This window comes from Mustela nigripes, chromosome 9, assembly GCF_022355385.1.
Source record: "Mustela nigripes isolate SB6536 chromosome 9, MUSNIG.SB6536, whole genome shotgun sequence".
Taxonomy (NCBI): domain Eukaryota; kingdom Metazoa; phylum Chordata; class Mammalia; order Carnivora; family Mustelidae; genus Mustela; species Mustela nigripes.
The window spans coordinates 44,071,848-44,083,630 of record NC_081565.1 but is presented as its reverse complement, the minus strand read 5'-3'; the positions used below and the strand labels follow the sequence as shown (position 1 = coordinate 44,083,630).

Genomic DNA, 11,783 nt, shown 5'->3' with positions numbered 1-11,783 from the left:
CTTGGTGAGAAGAGAAATACAAAAAAGAAAAAATAAACAGCCATTAGATATCGTAGCAACCTGTTTCAATTCTCTAAGTATAAAAGGAGTGGTACTAAATGATGCATATGGACCTCCAAAACATAGATAAAAGTGAATTAAAAGAACATTATTGAGTATGTATGAGTATATGTGTTTGTCTATGAACAGCGTGATCATGTTTTGCCATTGAGTTCAAATTCTATTCCAAATGTCAGGCTGACAAAAGAAAGAAAGTTCTGCTAAATCAGTATCTATACTAAAGAGAGTGACTCTTAATCTAAAGTTTTAGTTCTCTAAAACATGTCATTATCCAAAGCCTCAGAGACCACAAGCAATTAGGCAATTAGGTAAAAGCAATGTTGTTCTCTAATGGTTCATGGACAGTGCCAGAAGACACAAATCCAAAATAAAAGCTCAGTATAGGCTTTATTCTAAATTAAGGCAGTTTTAAATTAAAAACAGTTCAATTCAAATATTTATTTACTAAGCTACTAAAAATATGTATTGAATGCTCACAATATAAATGGCACTTTTTGAGGTACTGAGAATACATTAGTAAATAAAATAGAAATCCCTACCTTTATGGAACTCCTGTAAAAAAGATAATACTCAAGTTGATAAATCTATACAGTAAGTTAGAAGGTAGGCAGTGCTATTGAGAAAGTAAAGCAGGGGTAGGGGAGTGGCGGGGGGGTGGAACACTAGAGGCCCAGTTGGGATAGTGTTTTGGGGGGGGGGTAAAATTTAAATAGGATGGTCAAGAGGAGAACTCTTGAGAATATGGCATTTAAGCAAAAACACAACCTGAGGAGGCTTACCATATGGATAGATTCCTCATTCTACGGGAATAGCATCACAGGGAGAGGGTATAAACAAAAGCAAAATTGCTGAGGCAGAAGTCTGTCTAATATTTGAATATCTAAATGGCTGAAGAAAAGTGGAAAGGGTAGGAAGTCGAGGGAGAGGAAGTCAGAGAGGCTATAAAAGCCCAGGAGACAAATCATAGAGGGCTTTTAGGCTATTTTAAAGATGCTGATTTTCATTCTGACTTTTAATTCCTACATTCGATCTACTGAGAATGCTTTGTTTAGAACAGACATAAGGAGACAGAAATAGAAGAGACGGAAGCAGTAAGACCAGTTAGGAGGCTACTGCAAAAATGCATGGCAAGGTGAGTGTGGCTACATCCAGGGTGATCATAATGTGAGGTGGTAAAAAATGGCAAGATTCTAGATCTATTTTAAAGATACAGCTAACAGAATTTTCTGATGTGACATAGGAGACCAAACAGAAAGAAAAAAATTTTTAAGCAACAAAGAGAACTCCTGGATAACTCCATGATACTTTGACTTGAGCTATTAGACGTACAAAATTACCAGTAACTGATTTGTGGGAGAATAGAAAACCAGGGTTTCTGGCTTATTACTACCCATTATGTTTAGATGCCTTTCAGACCCTGCAGCAGATTTGTTTGGAGACTAGTGAGAGCTACACTAGAAATACAAAGTTGTCAGTCATCAATGTATAGTTGGTATTTAACACACAGAACCAAAGAAGACCCCCAAAACAACACAGATAGAAAAGAGAAAAGATTAGAGGAATGGAGAAACTCCAACATTAAGAGGTCAGGATGATGAAGATGAATCTCCATTAAAGAGATTTAAAAAGCACAGAAAATAAAGGAAACAAACAAACAAAAAACAGGAGGAAAGAATATTATGTTAAAAAAAGTCAAGTGAAAAGACTATTTTAAGGAGAAGGGAATTTTTAGCTGCGTCTTATGTGGATTGTAGATAAATAATCGGAGAATCAAAACTCTACTACTGTATTTGCAATATTAGGGCATTGATAACCAAAGTCAGTAGCAATTTTCCAGTAGAGCTGAGTAAGGCTTGCTGAGGGAATAGGGGAAGAGGAAAGGGAGTCAGAAAGTGTAAACAATTGTTTTGAGAAATTACAAGGAGGAAGAGAAGAGTGGGATAGTAATGGGGAGTAATAGAGTAAGAAAGTGTTTTCATTTTTCTTTTAATAGCATGCTATTTTGTGGAAATGGGAAAACAGAAAAGGGACATATGATAATGGAGGTTGGAGAGCAGGAGAAGACTGACTTGCAGTGGTGTTCTTGAAGAGGCAGGAAAGGATGAGTATAGTCTACAAATGAATGAAAAGGCCTCTGACAGGGGTAAAGGGAGCTCATCTATAGGAAGAAAAGTAGAGAGATGCACATGGAGGATTTGAGGGATAAGCTTGTAGGATTTCTCGTCAGTTTCAATTTTCTCAGTGAATTCAGAAGTAAAATGATTGGCTAAAAATATGTGTATATTTGCGAGAGAATAGATGTTTGAAACTGTTTCACAAGACAGTGAGATAATGACTGAACTAAGGAACTGCATTATGCTGAAAGTATCAAGGGTTCATTTGAAGTTAGTAGTTAATAATTTAGATGAGAACAATCAGCATGGTTCTAGATCTTTCTCCAGCCATAGCCAATGTCATGAATGCAAATATATGCAGTAGGCAGTTGTATTTTCCAGCCTTAGTGTTTTGTCATGTATGTAAATAAAGTGAGGGAAGAGGGAAGCAAAGAAGTTGAGTGTGTGTATAACAGAATGGTTTTAGTGACAGTAAATTCAAACTAGGTGAGAAGGGCTGGTAGAACATGAAGAAGAAGAGAGGTAGTAGAAATGTATTAGGTCATTAGATTTTAGGCCCCAGGGAATGAAACATCCACATAATAAAATAAATGTAGTAAGAATAAACATCTATGAAATAAAGCTACAGGAGGGCCAGTGTCCTTGAAAGCACAATCTTGTTACCAGCAACAAGGTGAAAGGGAAATTCTTTCAGAAATTAATTTGATATACAGAGGATTTTCTTGATAACAAAGGGGAATATTTTGAAAAGTCTCAATTTCACATTTCATTTTAAAATTGGTACTTTGCTTACCAGTTCTGTGTTTGCTATTTATGCTTTTGCTTTGGCATAGAGTTAATTTTGGGGAAAAAAATGTTTCTAACTTCTGAACAATTATTGCATAGGAAGATGTTTTCCCATGAGCTTGAAGTTATCTAACACTTTTTCCAAATCTGTCCTCTGTGATTTTGATAATCAAAACAAGATCCCTTATAGAAAGATCTGAAGGCAATAGATCAAGGGTCAGCTGGGAAGATGGCCAAGTAGGAGAAACCTAAACTCACCTTGTCCCATGGATACAACTAGAAAACACATCAGTATAAATAACCCAGAAAAGTATCTGAAGACTGGCAAAACAAACTCTACAACTAAAGGTAGAGAAGAGGCCACATGGAAGAAAGTAGAAAGGATGAAGACGTTGTCTGGGAATGAAAGGGACCATGGCCATCTGTGGCGGGGAGGGAGACAGTGGTATGAAGAAAGGAGAAAAATAGGCTTTCCCAGCAGGGAGCCCATGAATGGGGGGGGGCGGTAAAAATCTCTACACATTTGCCCTTGAAAGCAAGAGGGACCAAATTTTGTGAGCCCTTGAAACCAGCAGGACTTAAAGTCTAGAATTTTAAAAACAGGCAGGTTTGTCTCTGGGAAAGCCAAAAGAGAATTAGTAACTAAGTCCCCACCCATAGGCAGTAAAACAAACAGCCACCGTGGATTCAGACTAAAGCCACAAGTTTGAAAAAAAGTCAAAGCAGATGGGTGAGTTATTTGCTCATCTCGGGGCATGGACTGGAGAGACAGGATCACAGGGAGACCCATCCAGGAACAAAGGAACTGGCAGGTACCATTTCCCTACTCCACCTGCCAGCATAAACAATGACCACCTACAGTAACCAGCACTGCATCTACACTGCTTACCTAACTACACACATGAAGCCTCACTCCCCACAAACTTCAGTGGATCAACCCTTCCCAGTTACACTCCTCATAGTCCCCTCTCTATGCCCCCTCCCCTAGCATATAGGTGCAAACCCTTCCAACACTGCACCTCCCAACCCAGTTCATTTTGCAGGACTTCAGTTCTGGCAATGGAAGCACGTCTTATTTTGCAAGCAGACTACTGCACACCTTGTTAAAATGTGCCCCACCCCTGCTAGGGACAAAAACTGCCCAAAATATTCAAAGAGAACCTTTGTCGACAACTGGACTGAAGGAAACAAAGGCCAAAACTAACACAGTCAGTAGGACATACAAGACACACACAGGAAACCTGTGTATGTACCAGACCCTGAAGTACCAGACCCTGGAGAGCAGGAGACACTGCACTGCAGGGCACTACATTTCTTCATAAGGCTATTATCATTAAGAGCAAGAGAATTAGCTGATTATTCCCATACATGAGGTGACAGAGAAATATGTCCTAAATGAAAGAACAGGACCAAACCACAGCAAGAAGCCTAAGCAAAACAAGTATAAGTAATATGCACTAGAGAGAATTGAAAGCAATGATCATAACAATATGCAACTTGAAAAAGAGTGGAGGACATCAGTGAGACCATTAACACAAATATAAAAAAGAACCAGAGATCAAGAAGAACACAATAAATGAAATTAACAGTGCTTGATGGAATAAATAGCAAGCTGGATGAGGCAGAACTAATTAATGACCTGGAAGAGAGTAATGGAAAATAACCAAGCTGAGCAAAGGAGAGGAAAGAAAATTATGCAAATCAAGAAGCGCCTGGGTTGCTTTGTCAGTTAAGTGCCTGACTCTTGGTTTCAGCTCTGGTCATGATCTCAGGGTAGTGTGATCGAGCCCTGCATCAGGCTCATGCTCACGTGGAGTCTGTTTGAGATTTTCTTCCCCTCCCTCCCACCTGCTCCTCCCCCAACTCACACATGCTCTCTCTCTCGCTAAAACAAATAAAGAAAATCTTAAAATATATATATATATATTCTTAGGGAAATCAGTGACTCCATCAAATGTAATAACATTCACATTATAGGGCTCTCAGAAGAAGACAAAGGGGGCAGAAAATGTATTTGAAGAAATAAGGGCTAAAAACCTCCCTAATCGGGGGAAGGAAATAAATACCAGATCGAGCAGACAAAGAAATCCCCCCAAAAATTCAACCCAGGGAGGTCTACACCAAAACATATAGTAATTAAAATGGCAAAAAGTAGTGATAAAGAAAATATGTTTAAAGCAGCAAAAGAGAATAGTTGCTTACAAAGGGAAAAGGATTTCTCCTGTAAGGCTATTAGCAAAATTTTCAGCAGAAACTTCTCAAGCCAGAAGAAAGTGGCATGATACATTTGAGTTGCTAAAAGGGAAAAATCTATAGCCAAGAATACTCTATCCAACAAGGCTAGCATTCAGAATAGGAGAGCTAAAGAATTTCCCAGGCAAACAATAAGTAAAGGAGTTCAGGACCACTAAACCACCCCTACAAAAAATATTAAAGGGGACGCTGAGTATAAAGGAAAGACTATAAATGACAATATGAAAAGTTAAAAAAAATAAATTTAAAGCAGTAAAAATAAGAATTTCTGTAAAATCAGTCAAGGGATTAACAAAATAATAGAATGTAAAATATGATACTATATACTTAAAATGAGGGGTGAAGAGTAAAAAATGGGTTCAAACTTAGCCATCAACTTAATACAAATCACTATTTGCAGATGGGATATACAAACCTAATGGTAACCACAAATCAAAAACCAGAAAAAATATGTAAACAATAAAGAGAAAGGAATCCAAGTGTATCACTACAGAAAGCCAACAAACCATAAAAGAGGACAAGAAAGGATCAGAGAAAATATATAGAAATAGCCACAAAACAAGTAACAAAATGGCAGTAAGGACATTTCTATAAACAATTACTTTGAAGGTAAATGGACTAAATGTTCCAATCAAAAGACATAGAGTGACAGAAAAGATTAAAAAAAAAAAACACCCATCTATACACTGCCTCCAAAAGACTAATTTCAGACCTAAAGACATCTGAGATTGGAAGTGAGGGGATAGAGAAACATTATCTTGCAAATGGATATCAAAAGAAAGCCAGGATAGCAATATTTACATTAGACAAAAGAGATTTTAAAATAAACACTAACAAGAGACAAAGACACTATATAATCATAAAGGAGACAATAGAACAATAGGCTATAACAATTGTAAATATTTATGTATCCAGCCTAGGAACACCCAAATACATATAGCATCTATTAACAAATATAAAGGAAATAGTTGATAGCAATCCCATAATAGAGGGTGCTTTAACACCGCACTTACATCAACAGATCATCCAAGAAGATAATAAACAAGGAAACAATGGCTTTGAATGACACAGTGGACCAGATGGATTTAACAGATATATTCAGAACACTTCATTCTAAAATAGCAGAATACATATCCTTTTCAACTGCACATGGAGTATTTTCCACAACAGATCAATATAAGGCCACAAAATAAGTCTCAGCATTATCCTTTCTGACCACAATATTATAAAACCAGAAATCAGCCAAAAGAAAAAAATCAGATCATTGCTGTTAAAGAACATGCTACTAAACAATGAATGGGTCTATCAGAAATCAAGGAAGAAATAAAATATTACATGGAAAAAAATCAAAGTGAAAACATGATGGTCCAAAATCTTTGGGATACAGCAAAAGTAGTTCTAAGAAAAAGTTTATGGCAATAAAGGCCTACCTTAAGAAGCAAGAAAAATCTCAAATAAACAACCTAAAGTTAGACCTAAAGGCGCTAGATAAAGAAGAATAAACAAAACCCAAAGCCAGCAAAAGAAAGGAAATAATACAGAAGAGAACAGAAATAAATGATATAGAAACCAAACCAAACCAAACAATGTAACAGATCAATGAAACCAGGAGCTAGTTCATTGAAAAGATGAACCAAATTGATAACCCTCTATCAGACTCATTAAAATAGGTCTCAAATAAACAAAGTTATAAAAGAAAGAGGAGAAATAAAAACCAATACCACAGAAATGCAAACAATTGTGACAGAATATTATTAAAACCTTCATGCCAACAAATTGGACGACTTAAATTCATTCCTAGAAATTTCTACAAATGTATAATCTACCAAAACTAAAGCAGGAAGAAAGAGAAAACTTGAACAGACCAAATACCAACAACGAAATTGAGTAAGTAATCCAAAAAATTGCAAAAAACAAAAGTCCGGGACCAAACAGCTTCACAGGGAAATTCTACCAAACATTTAAAGATGACTCAATGCTTATTCTTCTCAAATTATTCCACAAAATAGAAGAGGAAGAAAAACTTCCATAAAACTTCATTTTATGAGGCCATTATCACCCTGACAGCAAAACCTACAACAAAAAAGAGAACTACAGGCAAATATTCCTCATGAATAAAGTACAAAAATCTTCAACAAAATATTAGCAAACTAAATCCAACAACACATTAAGAAATCATAAACCACAATAAAGTGGGATTTATTCCCTGGACAAGAGTGATTCATTATTTGCAAAACTATCAACATGACATATCACATCATTAAGATCAAGGATAAAACCATATGATCATTTCAATAGATTCAAGAAAAGCAACTGACAGAGTACAACTCCATTTATGATAAAAAAAAAAAAACCCTCTGCCACGTAGCTCTACAGGGAATATACCTCAGCATAACGAAGGCCGTATACGAAAAACCTAGAGCTAACATCATACTCAGTGGGGAAAAACTGAAAGCTTTCCCTCTAATGTTAGAATAAAGGAAAGGATGTTCTTCTCACCACTTGTATTCAACATAGTATTGAAAGTCCTAGGCAAAGCAATTAGACAACACAAAGAAAGAAAAGGGATCCAAATTGATAAGGAAGAAGTAAAATTGTATTTTCAGATGACATAATACTATATATAGAAAACTAAAAACTCCACCAAAAAACTACTAGAACTGGTAAATGAATTAAGTCAAGTCATAGGATAGAAAACTACTGTATAGAAATTTGTTACATCATTATATGCTAATAATGAAGCAGCAGAAATTAAAATTAAGAAATCATTCCCATTTAGAATTACATCAAAAACAATAAAATATCTAGGAATGAACTTCATGGAAGTGGCAAAAGACCTATACTCTGAAAACTATAGAACACTAATTAAATTCAGTGATGCAAAGAAATGAAAAGATATTCAACCCATGTTTATAGGTTGGAAGAACAAATATTGTTAAAATATCTATACTACCTAAAGTAATCTATACACTTAATGCAATCCCTATCAAAATCCCAATAGTGTTTTTCCTAGAACTAGAACAAACAATCCTAAATTTTGTATGGAGCCACAAAAGCCTTCAAATGGCTAAAGCAAACTTGAAAACAAGCTGGAGGTATCACAATTCCAGATTTAAAGTTATATTATGAAGAAGTAGTAGTTAAAACAGTTTGGTACTGGCATAAAAATAGACACAGAGACCAGTATAATAGAATAGAAACCCCAGAAATAAATCCACAATTATATGGTCAATTAGTCTTGACAAAGCAGGAAAGAATATCCAATGGGAATAAGACAATTTTTTTAAACAAATTGTATTCAGAAAACTGGACAGCTACATGGAAAAGAATGAAACTAAATCAGTTTCTTTTGCCATACACAAAAATAAACTCAAAGTTGATTAAAGACCTAAATGTGAGACCAGGAACCATAAAAATCACAGGCGCTCATCTCTTCGTCATCAGCCATAGCAACATTATTCTAGGTAGGTCTTCCAAGGCAAGGGAAATAAAAGCAAAAAACAAAACAAAACAAACTATTGGGACTACAACAAAATAAAAATATTCTTCTGCACAGCAAAGGAAACAATCAATAAAACGAAGAGGCAACCTATGGAATGGGTGAAGATATTTGCAAATGATATATCTAATAAAGGGTTAGTATCCAAAATGCATAAAGAACTGATAAAACTCAACATAAAAAAAACAAATAATCCAATTTAAAAATGGGCAGAAGATAGGAACAGAAATTTCTCCAAAAATGACATACAGATGGCCAACAGACACATGAAAAAGTGTTCATCACTCATCATCAGGGAATTACAAATCAAAACCACAATGAAGTATCACCTCACCTCACACCTGTCAGAATGGCTAAAATTAGTATCACAAGAAACAATAAGTGGTGGGAAAGATATGGAGAGAAAAGAACCTTGGTGCACTGTTGGTGGGAATGCAAACTGGTACAGCCACCATGGAAAATAGTATGGAGGTTCCTCAGAAAGTTCAAAATAGACCTACCCTATAATCCAATCATGGCACTATTGGATATTTACCCAAGAAGTACAAAAACACTATTTCAAAAAGATATATACACTCTTATGTTTACTGCAGCATTATTTATTTATAATAGCCAAACTAAGGAAGCAGCCCAAGTGTGCATCAATAGATGAATGTATAAAGAAGAGTTGGTACACACACGCACGTGCACACACACATGATGGAATAATATGCAACCATAAAAAAGGATGAAATTTTGCCATTTGCAGCGACATGGGTAAAACTAGAGAGCATAATACTGAGCAAAATAAGTCAGAGAAAAACGAATTCCATATTATCTCACTTATGTGTGAAATGTAAGAAACAAAACAAAAAAGCAAAGGAAAAAAGAAAGAGAGAGAGGAACCAAGAAAGCAGACTCATAACTACCGAGAACAAACAGATGTTGACCAGAGGGGAGGTGGGTGGAGAGATGGGTAAAATTGGTGATGGAGATTAGAGAGTATACTTATGATAAAAAAAAAATTTTTTTTTAAATATCTGAAGGCACTTTCTGGTGAAATTCTAATGGCAAACATTACAGGCTATAGAAAAAACTATAAACTGATGCTGAGAATATCCGTTCAGATTGGTGAAGCAAAAAACTGAAGATGTGGGATACTTTATATTCTTTTCTATTTTTAGTTTTCTTTACCTTCTCAGTTCTTTTCCTTGAGTTCATCTGTATTCCTTTATATTTTCCCATGCTTTCTCTTTTACTTTCTAATTGCCCTCCTTTCTCCCAAACTCTGGATGTTCTTACCCCAACTTATTTTTCATCTTTTCTCTCCTTTCCCAGAATTCTATCCTTCAACTAATTCAACAGTACATTTCACTTCATTATTTTTGTCTTTCCTACCAGCATTGTAGGACTTCTGTCATTTTATATGCTATCCCAGCAAATGTGCATTCATTTGTCCTTATAGACTGTGTTGTTCACCGTCCTTAGCATTTGTTAGCAAAGGTCTCTCATTAACAATTCTGACTTCACTTGATAACAACAGGTTGATACGCAGTGTGCAGTGACATTTCAAACATATTTAGAAATGATAGCAATTGCAGAAATAAAAACAATTCTCCTCTGCTCATTCTATTTATTTTTCCTTAGACAAAAACCTAACTGAAACAAAGATGATGAGTAACTGAAAAGTCCTTTTTTTTCTTTTTTCTTTTTAAGATTTTATTTATGTATTTATTTGACAGAGAGAGAGAGAGAGATCACAAGTTGGCAGAGAGGCAGGCAGGGGGGGTGGAGCAGGCTCCCCACGGAGCAGAGAGCCCGATGCGGGGCTCTATCCCATGAGATCATGACCTGATCTGAAGGCAGAGGCTTAACCCACTGAGCCACCCAGGTGCCCCTGTTTTTCTTTTAGTGAACAGAAATGTTAATACAATTCAAGTAAATTTATTTTAGAAAAGCATTTGGAATATTGTAACTATTTCAGTGTTATAATTTTTCAGACATCTTAATTTTTTGAAAAGATAAAAAACATAAATAATATTAAATACAGCATCCCATAATAACTTAAAATATATCCTATAGTAGATCTGACATATTATGATCCATACTGAGATGGTATGTATAAAGGCTTGGTGGCTAACTGCCAGGCCTTATTATGAATCTTGACCATGTCACCTACTATCTATATAACTTTGGATACTTCATTAAGATATTTTTCTTAGGTAAAAATATATGGGCAATAGTACTCTTCTCATAGGCTTGTTGGGACAAGTAACGTGTGTAAAGCATTTAAAACTGTGTCAAATACATGGTAATGACTCACTAAAAGTTTGCCATTATTGTTGCTAACACTTTGATATGCTCAATGTTCATGGAAGACCAAGCCACAGAATTATTTCAGTCTTATCCATGATATTTCTTCTCTCTTTCTATGGATTAAGCATCAATAAAGGCAAACTGATGAATGATATGGTTAATTAAATGAAAGCTAGTCAATTTGCCTCGTCCAGCTTTTTTTTCTTTAAATATCATAAATGTACATGTCATCTTCATGTGGGGACCATGCTAATCTAATCTGTATCATTCCAACTTTAGTCTTTGTGCTGCTGAAGTGGGCATTGTGTAGTCCAATTTTTGTTGATGAATGCTGGTACATCAACAGCAACATAGGAGTCAGATATATTCAACAAAAATCTGTTTCTCAGGGTCTGCAGAATCTGAGAACTTTTTTTCCTCTCAAAGTGGTACTACCTAAAATGTCACGCCACCTCAACATGGGGTCACATATACAACTGTCGTGCTCTGACTTTGCCAACTCTGGGTTGCCAAAATACAAAGAACACTTTAAGATTGATCCACAATTTAATTGAATTTTATTATTTTTTAGTAAAAAAATTGTACTTACTTAGAAGCAATTTTAAGTGAATTTTAAAATCTGATTTATTAGTTTATATGTCACTTAATCCTTTAAAAATAAGGTAGGAATTAGGATAAGGATTAGATAATTTTCCCAAGCTATTTCGTGTCAGTGCTAGAGTTTAAATTCTAGATCCTACTCATTTTCTGTTATGTTCTACTATTCCAGCTTGATT

General features: G+C 35.5%; 1 non-coding gene across 1 annotated transcript; it reads right to left on the bottom strand.

Annotated features, from left to right (window-relative positions):
- Positions 1–11,203: 11,203 nt before the first annotated feature.
- LOC132025255 (U6 spliceosomal RNA) lies at positions 11,204–11,310 on the bottom strand. Its single transcript, XR_009406511.1, has one exon. It is a non-coding gene; the product is annotated as a U6 spliceosomal RNA (small nuclear RNA).
- Positions 11,311–11,783: the final 473 nt, after the last annotated feature.